At 43.1% G+C, this 12168-nt stretch overlaps 1 long non-coding RNA gene and 1 pseudogene across 3 annotated transcripts; both read right to left on the reverse strand.

The window, feature by feature from the left end:
- Positions 1-2092: 2092 nt before the first annotated feature.
- On the reverse strand, positions 2093-2877 carry LOC119350333 (annotated as a pseudogene).
- A 2089-nt stretch (positions 2878-4966) lies between these two features.
- LOC119331534 lies at positions 4967-10649 on the reverse strand. Of its 3 annotated transcripts, none has more exons than XR_005160552.1 (7): positions 10097-10649; positions 9509-9721; positions 8888-8958; positions 8320-8635; positions 7510-7927; positions 6568-6746; positions 4967-5249 (listed from the first exon to the last, which is right to left on the reverse strand). It is a non-coding gene; the product is annotated as an uncharacterized LOC119331534 (long non-coding RNA). The 3 variants fall into 3 exon arrangements; XR_005160547.1 differs by having other exon boundaries at positions 8888-8964; XR_005160551.1 differs by lacking the exon at positions 8888-8958.
- Positions 10650-12168: the final 1519 nt, after the last annotated feature.

Here is a 12168-nt window from a genome sequence, read left to right on the forward strand (position 1 = left end):
ACACCAGCCCCTGGCGCCTCCACCTCCCCCCATTACGTCTCTCCCTCGTAGTCTCGGCGAAGCCCTGCTGCTGTGACGCCCTGCATCCACCACCACGCCGTCGTGCTGCTGGATCTTCATCAACCTCTCCTTCCCCCTTGCTGGATCAAGAAGGAGGAGACGTCTCCCGTCCCGTACGTGTGTTGAACGCGGAGGTGCCGTCCGTTCGGCGCTGGTCATCGGTGATTTGGATCACGTCGAGTACGACTACATCATCACCTTGCAAGCTTCCGCACGCGATCTACAAGTGGTATGTACATGAAAACTCTCTCCCTAGACTCGTTGCTTAGATGAACTCATAGATGGATCTTGGTGAAACCGTAGGAAAAATTTTAATTTTCTGCAATGTTCCCCAACAAAAAGAACACAAATTTGCCTTGTACTTCTGTGGAATACAGGTTTCGTACTGCCCGGCAATAAAGAAGTTTTTGTACTGCTCAAAATGATTAAATTGTACTGCCCATAATTTCTTCCATAGAACTCAAATTCCCTTCACATGTACCTTGTACTTCCGTGGAATATGAGTTTTGTACTGCCAGATAATAATAATAATAATAATTGTACTGCTCAAAGTGAATAAATTGTACTGCTCGGATTTATTTTAAAAGAACACAAATTTGCCTTGTACTTCTGTGGAATACGGGTTTCGTACTGCCCGGCAATAAAGAAGTTTTTGTACTGCTCAAAATGATCAAATTGTACTGCCCATACTTTCTTCCAGAGAACTCAAATTCCCTTCACATGTACCTTGTACTTCCGTGGACTATGAGTTTCATACTGCCCGATAATAACAATAATAATAATTGTACTACTCAAAGTGAATAAATTGTACTGCTCGGATTTATTTTAAAAGAACACAAATTTGCCTTGTACTTCTATGGAATAGGGGTTTCGTACTGCCCGGAATAAAGAAGTTTTTGTACTGCTCAAATTGATTAAATTGTACTGCCCATAATTTCTTCGAGAGAACTCAAATTCCCTTCACATGTACCTTGTACTTCCGTGGAATATGAGTTTCGTACTGCCCGATAATAATAATAATAATAATTGTACTGCTCAAAGTGAATAAATTGTACTGCTCGGATTTATTTTAAAAGAACACAAATTTGCCTTGTACTTCTGTGGAATACAGGTTTCGTACTACCCGGCAATAAAGAAGTTTTTGTACTGCTCAAAATGATTAAATTGTACTGCCCATAATTTCTTCCATAGAACTCAAATTCCCTTCACATGTACCTTGTACTTCCGTGGAATATGAGTTTTGTACTGCCAGATAATAATAATAATAATAATTGTACTGCTCAAAGTGAATAAATTGTACTGCTCGGATTTATTTTAAAAGAACACAAATTTGCCTTGTACTTCTGTGGAATACGGGTTTCATACTGCCCGGCAATAAAGAAGTTTTTGTACTGCTCAAAATGATCAAATTGTACTGCCCATACTTTCTTCCAGAGAACTCAAATTCCCTTCACATGTACCTTGTACTTCCGTGGAATATGAGTTTCGTACTGCCCGATAATAATAATAATAATAATAATAATAATAATAATAATAATAATAATTGTATTGCTCAAAATGAATAAATTGTACTGCAGGTAAATTATTTCCATAGAACTAAACTCCCCTTGACATGTATTTTGTACTTTTGTGAAATATAAGTTTCGTACTGCCTAAAATAAAATGTTTTTGTACTGGTTAAAATACATGAATTGTATTGCCCAGATTGATTCAATAGTACCACCACGTAATAAAAATGTTTTGTATTGCTCAAGCTATATAACCGGTACTGCTCATAATGAATTAGTGGTACTTCCCATAATTGTTTTATGGCACTGCCCGATAATAAAAATAAACATGTTATTTAATCGCTTCTTTTAACCCTCGGATAATTGTTGATAAATGTTGATACTTCAGTGGGTTGCGCCCAAAATGAATAAATGGTAATACTGCATCTTTTTTTAAATATGTAGTTTGTACTTCTTTATATATATGTTATGCACTGTTGATGGCAATATATTTTGTATTTCTTTCTATGAGGTTCTTGTACTGCTTATGATTTACTTATAACAAGTATAAAAGATGTGCAGGTATGACGCCGATAGGGCAGGTACGACGTTTTTGTGTTGGCCGTCCTCTCGCCGTTGGGGCCGGCCGCGGCTCGGGCTTGCTGTAGAAGAGCCTGTGCATGGTGGCCATGTCCATCTCCGTCGGAGCGGTGACCGCCCCCTTCTTCTTGCTCTGCTTCTGCTGCAGCTGTGCCTGTGTTTTATTGGTGGCGCGCTTGTCTCCTCCGGCGGTGGCGCATAATGCACTGGTCCTGGGCTTGGGCTTGGCGGGGGTCGGCTGGAGGAAGAGGAACTTCTCCTTGCCATCGTTGTGGGAGCGGCCGCAGGAGCCGAGGATGTCACGCAGGCGGAACCGGCTCATGGCCTCGCCCGTGCCCGTGGACGCGCTCTTGGGGAAGGCGGCCGGCTCGCGCGCGGGCGACCCCAGCACGGACCGCGGCGCCCACGCGCAGTACGTGTCCGGTGAGGGTGGCACCGTCGCGGAGGTGGGCGAGGCCGAGGCGCCGTTGTCGTGGGCCTAGCGGCGGTGGAAGACCGGGTAGGCCGGGAGGATGCGGACGTGCGCGAAGAGGTTGTCGGCCAGCGCCTCCCCGCCCGCCGGCGCCAGCGGCCGCGTGAACGCAAACTCGAAGCTGTCGCCACTGGTGTCCGACGCCGCGTCGTCGTCGTCGTCGTGTTCTTGCTGGTAGTCCAACTGCGGCTCCGGGAAGGCGTCGGCGCCCTCCTCGCCGTGGTCCCCGAAGCTGAGGATGGTGGCGAGGCGTGCCATTGCTGCGGCCGTGGGCTGCCTTCCGGTGGCGCTGGACTAGCTAGCTGGTGGTGGGGAACAACGGGCTGAGGAGGGAGAGTACGGGATCAGGGGTGGGGAGGTGGCGGCGGGATCGGGGGATCTGTTTTCGGGATCCTTATATAGGGGCTTGCCTATTGTAGAATATTATTCTACAATCAATTGTAGAATAGACCCACCCTATATATATATATATATATATATATATATATATATATATATATATATATATATATATATATATATGGGCTATTTTGTTTCGCGAAGCAGAATATTATTCTCTTACCCTACTTGAACTGACGGTTTCACGCGGTTGTACTGATGATTATTGAGCGGTTGAACTGATGCTTCAGTTCTGTTTAACAGATCGTCTTCTTTAGTTCAAATTTTTTTTGCAATTTTTTTGTCGGAATGGGACTGTAATATATCATTGGAAAGCTCTGGACAACTATATTTCAATTATATTGAACGGTTTTACAAAATCATTATGGTTTAAGAGCAGTTTTGAAAAACCCATTTTTTTCAAAATTGAAAAAGTGAATTGTATTTTGGACTCAATTTTCAAACGGTTTGTCGGTATTGAGCAAATAATGTGGCGTTGGAAAGCTGGTGAAAATCCGCATCTTCCATATATGTAATGCTTTTTCTAATTCTCTACCATTTAAAAGTAATTTGGAAAACGGTTAAATTTTGGGTGAAACGTATTTTCGTGGTTTTTTGCAAACGGTTTGTCGGATTGATGCAAATGATACGGCGTTGGAAAGCTATGGAAAATGCGCAACTTTTTCTTATTGAAATGTCTTTCAAACTTCTGACGGTTTAAAAACGAATTCGAATATGGTCAAATTTGATTTCGAACATGATTTTTTTAAAAGTTTGTTGAAATGAGGCAAATAATATACTGTTGGAAAGATATCGAAAATACGAAACTTAGTCATGTTGAACATTTTCTCAAATTTTCGAAATCGTTGAAGAGTAATTTGGATTAAGGTGAGACCCATCGTGCTGTTTTTCCATCAGAAAAAACAGAGTACTTGTACTGATCTACGTGTGCGTTTGTGCTGATGTATTTTTCATAGAGTAATTTTGAAAGGTCCCAAAAAAAGAGTACGAACGGATGTCCGTATGGTTTTGTACTAAGCGTATTTTCACAGATAGACTTTACTCTGTTTTTTTTGTATGGTTATCCTCGTAACTTTTTTCAACGGTTCATGGTATTATCGTCCCCAAACTTGCATGATTTATATCGTTGAACTGAATGAGCTTTTTAAAATAAAATGTTTAGGGGTTGATCATTTGAACTCGTACTGATCTCCTTATGAGTTTGTACTGATCTTAGGATTTTCTTGAATTCAAAATGCAAAACTTAGTCATGTTGAACGTTTTCTCAAATTCATAACCGTTGAAGAGTAATTTTGAATACGGTGAGACCCATTGTTCTGTTTTTCCGGTAGAAAAACAAAGTACTCATACGGATCTATTTGTGTGTTTGTACTAAGGTATTTTCCAAATTAGTTTTGAATGGTTCCAAAAAAGAGTACTTGAACGCATGTCTGTATGGTTTTGTACTGAGCGTGTTTTCACACACTAGACTTTACTTTGTATTTTCAATATAATTTTCCTCGTAACTTCTCAATGGTATCATCATGCCCGAAAATGCATAGTTTATACAGTTTGAATTGAATGATTTTTAATAAAACGAAATTGTTTTGTGTGTTTCTTTTTTTAGAGTCATTTTTTTACAATGGTGTTCTGGACTTCTTTTGTTTTGCGACTTGAACTTTTACCGTTTTGAGCTTTTACCAACTTGAATTCGGAGTGTGGATGAGCACTTGAACTTATAGAAGTGAAAGTTTTCTGTTTTAATTCATATTTGTTTCTTGTCCGAACTTATGGTACCATCATCGTCGAACCTACATGGTTTGTGTAGCTAAACAAAAATAACTTTTTACCCGAATAAATGTTTTATAGATGAACCAACTATGTTTTATTTTTTGAACTTACATGCTAGTAATGATTAAACATCCCCATACATTTTTTCTCTATTCATGGACATCAACCAAAATATGCAGGAGAGAGAGCACTATCGAACTGATCAATATTTTTAATTCAAACAATTTTTCCTTTCTTGTACAAACATCTAACTGTCATGTACACTTTTCTTTAAGAAGTAGCAATCAAATCATCATAGACAGAAAATTTGAACTTGCAGCTGCCGCTTTGTGTACGGATTCCATGTTTTGGTCATCCTCATTGCCTGCGTCATGTACTTCATCCTCAACATGCTGGTGTCCTTCGTGATCAGCGTCGACATAGTGGGCTAGTGATCAGCATCCGTCCAAACCTCCCTCGTGCTGCAGTATAGAGAGAAACAAAATTGTTAGTGGAAAGAGCAGTAGAAAGAAACAAATTAGAGGTGAGCTACAAAACATTATTAAATTATTCGAATAAATTCCTATGGTCACTACAACAGCTATGCAATATAGGAAGCAAACACTGACCCAAAAACTGAGAACAAAATGCTTCATGTGCAAATTCCATTAGGTACCAAACAACAGTTCTCCAACAATACAGTCCAAGAGTCCATAGAGCATTTTGTTCAAGATTTCATATATGCACTTGATTTAATATAGGAGAACAAAATGCTTCAAGTCCAAAAAGTACAGAAAGTTCATAGAGTATATCTCTTAGTTCAAAACACACACTATAATACTAGAACTACTGAGAGTTCTCCAACAATACTCTATGAACAAGTCTAGGAGTTCATAGAGTTTTCAGTCCAAGAATACTTTATGAACATGTCCAGGAGTTCATAGAGTTCTTAGTTCAAATTTTGGTACCTAATGGTACCAAATCCAATAAAGCATTGGAGTAGCCTGGGCACAAGTCCAGAAAAGTTATACAATATATCCCCCTCATTTTGAACTACTATCATAAAAATCGAACATAACTGGACGGAGGGACTTGCTTCAACCATAACTTCTATGTTGTCTTCTTTCTTATCAAACGAGCAGACTGATTGTACATAGCGTTTCGTTGGAAATAAACCGGCATGCCCTCGAGTCTGCGAGCGGGTTGGACTAGCTCCCAGGGGCCCATTCGGCACCAGTTTCTCCCATTTAGTCATAACAAGTCATGAGTTCCCATAACAAGTTCAAACACATTCTAAGTGACTTGCACAATCAGTTTCATTTTTGTGTAACCAAGCAAGTTCATGTTCAGTAACTTTAGAAGTTCCCAAAGAAACCTAAAGAGATTTCTATACTTTGAAATACTTCATTTTTACTTCCCAAATACTTCATTTGTTTTGAAACATGAACTTCTACATTTACTTCCTTAGAACTTGTTATCTTTTCCCTGTGAATTCCATGGGTTTTTTGTGTTTCATTATTTTTGTTTATGTTGTTTTCTGTTTTGTATGAACTTATAGGTTTATACATGTTGAACTTATAGACCAGCTGCGCTCCGAGGCAGGGGGTAGGCGACAGCGGCGCGTTGGACTACGTTGGACATTTTTTCTGCACTAGATAGTGCATAGACATGCTGCCAAGGTCACACACATGTTTTTGCTAGAACAAATTGAACTGAATATCTTTCATTTTGAAATTTGAAAGAAGCTACAACTTGTGTTGCCCAAATGTGTATATAATTTTAAGTTTTCCAAGCACATACCTTTCTATTCTTGTTTGTTGACGGCCACACCGCCCCTACTCCTGTGGACTGATGGCGCCAACGAAGTGGAACTGACGGAGCAAGGATCACGAGCAGCCTATGGACTGAAACTCACTGCGAATGGTTTGACACCAACGACATGTTTGGAAGGGCAATGACAGTCAACATCTTATAGCCCCCTATTGTGATAAAAATAAAAGATCAAGGCTTCGGGTATGAGCAACTGAATTGTTAGCAATGTACAGTCAACATCTTTTTGTTTTGAATTTTTCTGAACTTATTAAGTTTCTATGTATGAACATACAAAGTTTGCAAGCATGAAATTTTTGCTATGGGAAAACTGAAACATGCATATAGGCACTAAAGACTCTTCCTACTGAGCATAGTATGATAGCAAAACGAGGAAACAAGTTACTGAGATTAGCTACCAATAGTACATGATGTTTGACTGAAATATGCAAAAGACAAGTCATAGTGATGAACTTATAGTTCTGTTAGTTAGCCAAGCTTCGCATCTAAATAGTTGAAGTGAATCTCTGGCACTAATCAAGATCATGATTCGGCGTTGACTGGTCAGAACATTTTTCTTTACCTGTATTCAGCAAAGGAGAACATGAAAATAGAAATCACCGACCTGATCGAGCATTGAAAACTTTCTGTCTCGATTCAGTATAAGAAATTAGAAAGTTTGAACGCATAAAACTGCTATAGCTCAAACTCTGATGCGCATCTCCAAATCGTTTCATACTATAGGAAGAACATGAAAAAACAGATGTAATTGGATTTACGACCGGCAAGTAGATGAACTGAACAGGATACAAATACCATGTTGTGCTATACCGAGAACTTGGAAACACAAATGAAATTGAATTTACGATCGGCAAGTAGATGAACTAAAAAGAATACAAAGATACATGAAAACATGAATGGGGAAGGCAATACCTCATCGCTGCTTCATTGAACGGCCTCGTCTATCGGCAGTGAACGCACTATGGCACCGGCGGTGAACGGCCTCAGCGTTGCGGTGGCGCGAGGGTGGCCAGGGGAATTTGCATCAGGAAACTCATGAAATAAGCTTACCACCATGTGGCGTTAGGCAACAAACATTCGCAGTCTTTGAACTGAAACTAAATCAAGAAATTGAACTGAGTGTGTGACGAGATAGTTAATGTGAAATTGACTTGAGTGTTTCACATCACTCTACAGCACACCAATGCGCACGCACAGCCAGTAGTGAAAATCACCATTGTGCAACAACAAGCTCGAGGGGCTCAAATATCCATGGCATGGGAGCAAGTCGCCAGCAATATTTTATTAATTCGGCCCTTGGTGTCGGATGGATCTTCACTTGTGTAATTACCTGCATAAGGATCAGCAGACCAACATTTGAGCACACACTGAAACACTTTGATCCTACATCTCAGATCGAACCATGTAGGACATGAGTATAATACAACTACCATATTAACATTTTAGAAAACAGGATGGGATCGAACTTGAAGAGGAAGACTAGCTGAACTGAGAAAGTAAACTGATTTGTCACATTATGTTAAAAAATAATGCAAACATTTCATTTTTTACAGCAGGCATTTTGGCATTTTCAACTGTAGTTCAATGAAAATAAACCAAACACAAACTTTTCCAATCATAGAACTGCAGAAATATAGGAAAGTTGAATTTTATTTCTGTGGTGCACTGCACATAATTAATAATTTGAAAAATGCTTATCTTATCTCACTGAACTGGTCACACCTTCACTGGAGTTTGCTTGGAGGTGCAGGAACATGGACATGTACGGTTCTGCATGTTGAACTCCTAGCAATCTCACGCCTTTGCAAGCCATTGAGCAGCTGAGAGGAGGGAGCTGCTCCACCGGCCACTGTGTATTGTGACGCTGGGCTACCAGAGCTGTGCATGGATAGGCTCGACGGTGAGTGCGCAGGGCGGTGGAAGAACAGGTAGGGCCTCCGGCGATGCCCGGAGCTGGCACGAGATACCTCGGCCTTCTTCGATCGATGCTCCGTTGGCTTATGCCATAAGTAGAACTTACTGGCCTTCCAAACTCGTACTGAAGACATGTACCAAAGAACAACATGCATCAGCTACACACTGCCATGAGGTACCAAAAAACACAATAGTTTGTGCATTTTTGTAACACAATGACATTTTATGAAACTACTACTGTATTTAGAAGCTCTCATATAGATTAACACAACATCTTGTTTGCTAGAAAGAACATAGGAACAGAAGTGGCCAAAATCAGATTTAGATAGGTGAATTATGAAATGCAACTTTTCTATTTTACGAAAAGCACAAATACCTTGGGGGCACAAATGCCAGCCATCAACAGTAGCTCAAAAGGCTATTTCTTCCTAAAAAATTCTTCAATTCCTGAAACTAAAAGTGTATTTTCATGTAAACCTGAGCACAAAAAAGAAAAATGGCAGATACATCCAAATTCCTACTTCCGAACTCCCTTTTTGTTTTTGCCACATTTTCATTTTGAAATTGCCGCGGTTTATTTTTTGAACTTGCCCTGTACAAGATATTTTGCCCATACTTGTTCATCAACCAAAACATACAGTAGGGTGGAGAGAGAATTACCGGCAGTAAACAAAATTATTTTTTGTCTAATTTTTTATTTTTAGCTGAGGCAAACGAATCATACAAAATACTGATAGAAAATCATACTTTTGTCCAACGAAACCAAACTTCTAAACTTGCCTACGATAATTCTTTGAACTTGCACATGCAGATGGAGTGAACTTTTCAAAATTGGATCACCTAATGTCATAGCAGTCGGCACTTACGAATTTGCACAAACAACTAGCATGCAACAGAGAGAAGAATCAACTCCATTTTTCAATCAACTCATATTTGATCAGTACTAGTACTACTGAACAATAAGTATAGAATTGTAGCAGCGGTAAGGAATCATTACCATGAAGAGGGCGGTGAGGTTCACGTTTATTTTGGCCCCCCTTCGTTGTCGAGATCGATGATGACAAGTAGTAGGTGTAGGTGGGGGAGGGCCACCGTGACTGTTATGTAGGAAGTAGAGGAGGCCATGAGGGCACCTCAGATCGTCGGAGGGAGGCCACCATGAGGACAGCCGTGTTGGCCCACTAGCCGAGAAGGAGGAGCATCGGCGAATCTACACCATGGACACAAAACTATGAACTTCATGAAAAAGAAATTTGAATGTCAAAGAAGTTAGTGTGTGAATTATTCTGATATAAAAAATGCAACATAAAAAACCCACTTCGGCTTCTCTGAATCAAAATTCTAGCATCATATCAGCACAACCAAACTGGTTTTCTAACAAAACATTTAACTGCTTCACATGATATGTATCTCTCAAAAAAGGAAACTTGCTTTACTGCATTTTACCAAATACTCCTACAAAACAACATAAAAGATTCGGTTTCTCATAGCATTTCAACAAGAACACATGGAGCATCCATTTTTTTGCACAGAAACAACTTGAGATTGAATGGAGAACGATGTGGAGGGAGGGAAAGGAGGCAACCTCCTAAGCTGTGGCGTCGACCTGCTTGTCGTATGCCCGTTAAACGACCCGGGTAGCGGCAGTGAACGGCTGATGCAGCGACGGAGCCCCACCGACGGGAGGATATAGCACAGCAGGGGCACCGGTGGTGAACGGCGTGACCGGAGCCAGGCGAGATGGCGGCGCGACGGGTGGGGGCAGGTGAGATGGCCGCGTGGCTGCGGCGACCAGGGGAGATGGCGGTGCTGCGGCGACTAGGGGAGATGGTGGCGCGACAACGGGGGACAGGGAGATTGCGGCACGGGCGCGCTGGGAGGGAGTCGGGCGGCGGCGCGCTCGGGGAGGAGCTCGGCGGAGGTGCGCTGGGAGGGAGTCGGGCAGCGGCGCGCTGGGGAAGGACTTGGGCGGAGGCGCGCTGGGAGGGAGTCGGGCGGTGGCGCGCTGGGGAAGAAGCTGGGTGGAGGCGCGCTGGGGAAGGAGCTGGGCGGAGGCGCGCTGGAGGGAGTCGGGCGGCGGCGGGGAGGACCGGAACGATGGGGTCTCACAGGGCTCCAGCGCGGCACCATTTTGTCGTTTCGGGCCTGGGAAGATTTGGTGGGCTTTCGGTCTTGCGATCGCTCGTTCCTTATAGGGCCGGGAGTAACAGAATATTATTCTGTTACTAGTAACAAAATAGCCATCTTCAATATATATATATACATATATATATATAGAAAATTCATCCTACCACCCGGTGGTAGTTACCCCATACGTCTCATATACTACCATTTGATACTATATATTTTACTTTATCATTTTTAATATATTCGTATACTATATCTAAGATATTTCAAAACAAGTTACATGAAAAAATTACATATGAACCCATAGTTTTTGTTATATTTGTGAAATGCGTACATATTTATACGTAAAAAAGAGTATACTCAAAACATGGTATGTACTACATAATCATTGTTATATACTACATACTACACGTATATACTCTCAATTTTGACAGATACTACATACAACATATAAAAGGCAAGTGGTGATAACTACCACTGCTTGTAGGAAATATTTGTCCTATATATATATATAGGATGGGTTATGATAACACCCTCTTAAGACCTTATTCTGCTAACACCCTCTTATTCTGCTAACATCATCGAGCTGACCCGTAGCTAGAAACTAACCCCCACAAAACAAACAAACGAACTGCATTGGACAAAAAAAAACCACACCCCACCTTATCCTCCCACTCTCCCCATGACCCCAGCCAGCCACCTCCCTCCCAGCACCGTGCCGCACCTCCCTGCCCCACCATCTTCGGTCACGCCACCCACCACCACCTCCCTCCCCGCGCCGCGCCCCACCTCCCTACCCACCTTCTCCGGCATGGCACGCCCTACCCTACCCACCTTCTCAGGCGGCGCCGCCTACCTTCTCCACTATGCCACCCCATCCCGCGTCGCCGGGCTGCCCCCCTCCTGCGCCGCGCCGCCGGGCTGCGCCGCGCCGTAGCGCGTAGACGCGCCGGCCCCCTCCCGCACCGCCGGGCCGCCCCGCTCCCGCGCGGTGCCACTTCCCTGCTCGCCGTCTCCCTCCCGCCGTGAGCCGCCGCACCAGTTACACCACCGCCCTCGACAGATCACATCGATCCCGGAGACCACTGGCGTGATGGAGCCGCCCCAACCCCACCGTCCCGACGGATCCTTGCGCCCTCGAATCGGACCGAGCCTGGCACCCACGGATCCAGCCGAGCCTCATGTCTCCGTCCATCTTCCTTGCTGGATCCAGGGAGGATCTTGCTACGCCGCCACACCCGGATCCAGTCAACCTCCTGCCGGTGCTCACCATCTCGCGTAGCCTGGAGTTGGCGGGCCGATCCAGCCCCGGTCCATCGTCCTCGCGGCAGAGAGCTAGATCGAGGGGAGAAGACATCCCGTGTCTTCCAGCGTCCTCCACCAACCACGACAATGTGTGTTGCGGCTGACTGCTTCCTATGGCTACTCGACGGACTGCACTTCTGGCGGGCGGCGGTTAGTGCCATACCATCCAACTTCCACCCACATGCGCGTGCAGTGCACAACTGTTGTGTTGCAGCCCACCTCCCA

The sequence above is a fragment of the Triticum dicoccoides genome, chromosome 1B (genome assembly GCF_002162155.2).
Source record: "Triticum dicoccoides isolate Atlit2015 ecotype Zavitan chromosome 1B, WEW_v2.0, whole genome shotgun sequence".
Classification (NCBI taxonomy): domain Eukaryota; kingdom Viridiplantae; phylum Streptophyta; class Magnoliopsida; order Poales; family Poaceae; genus Triticum; species Triticum dicoccoides.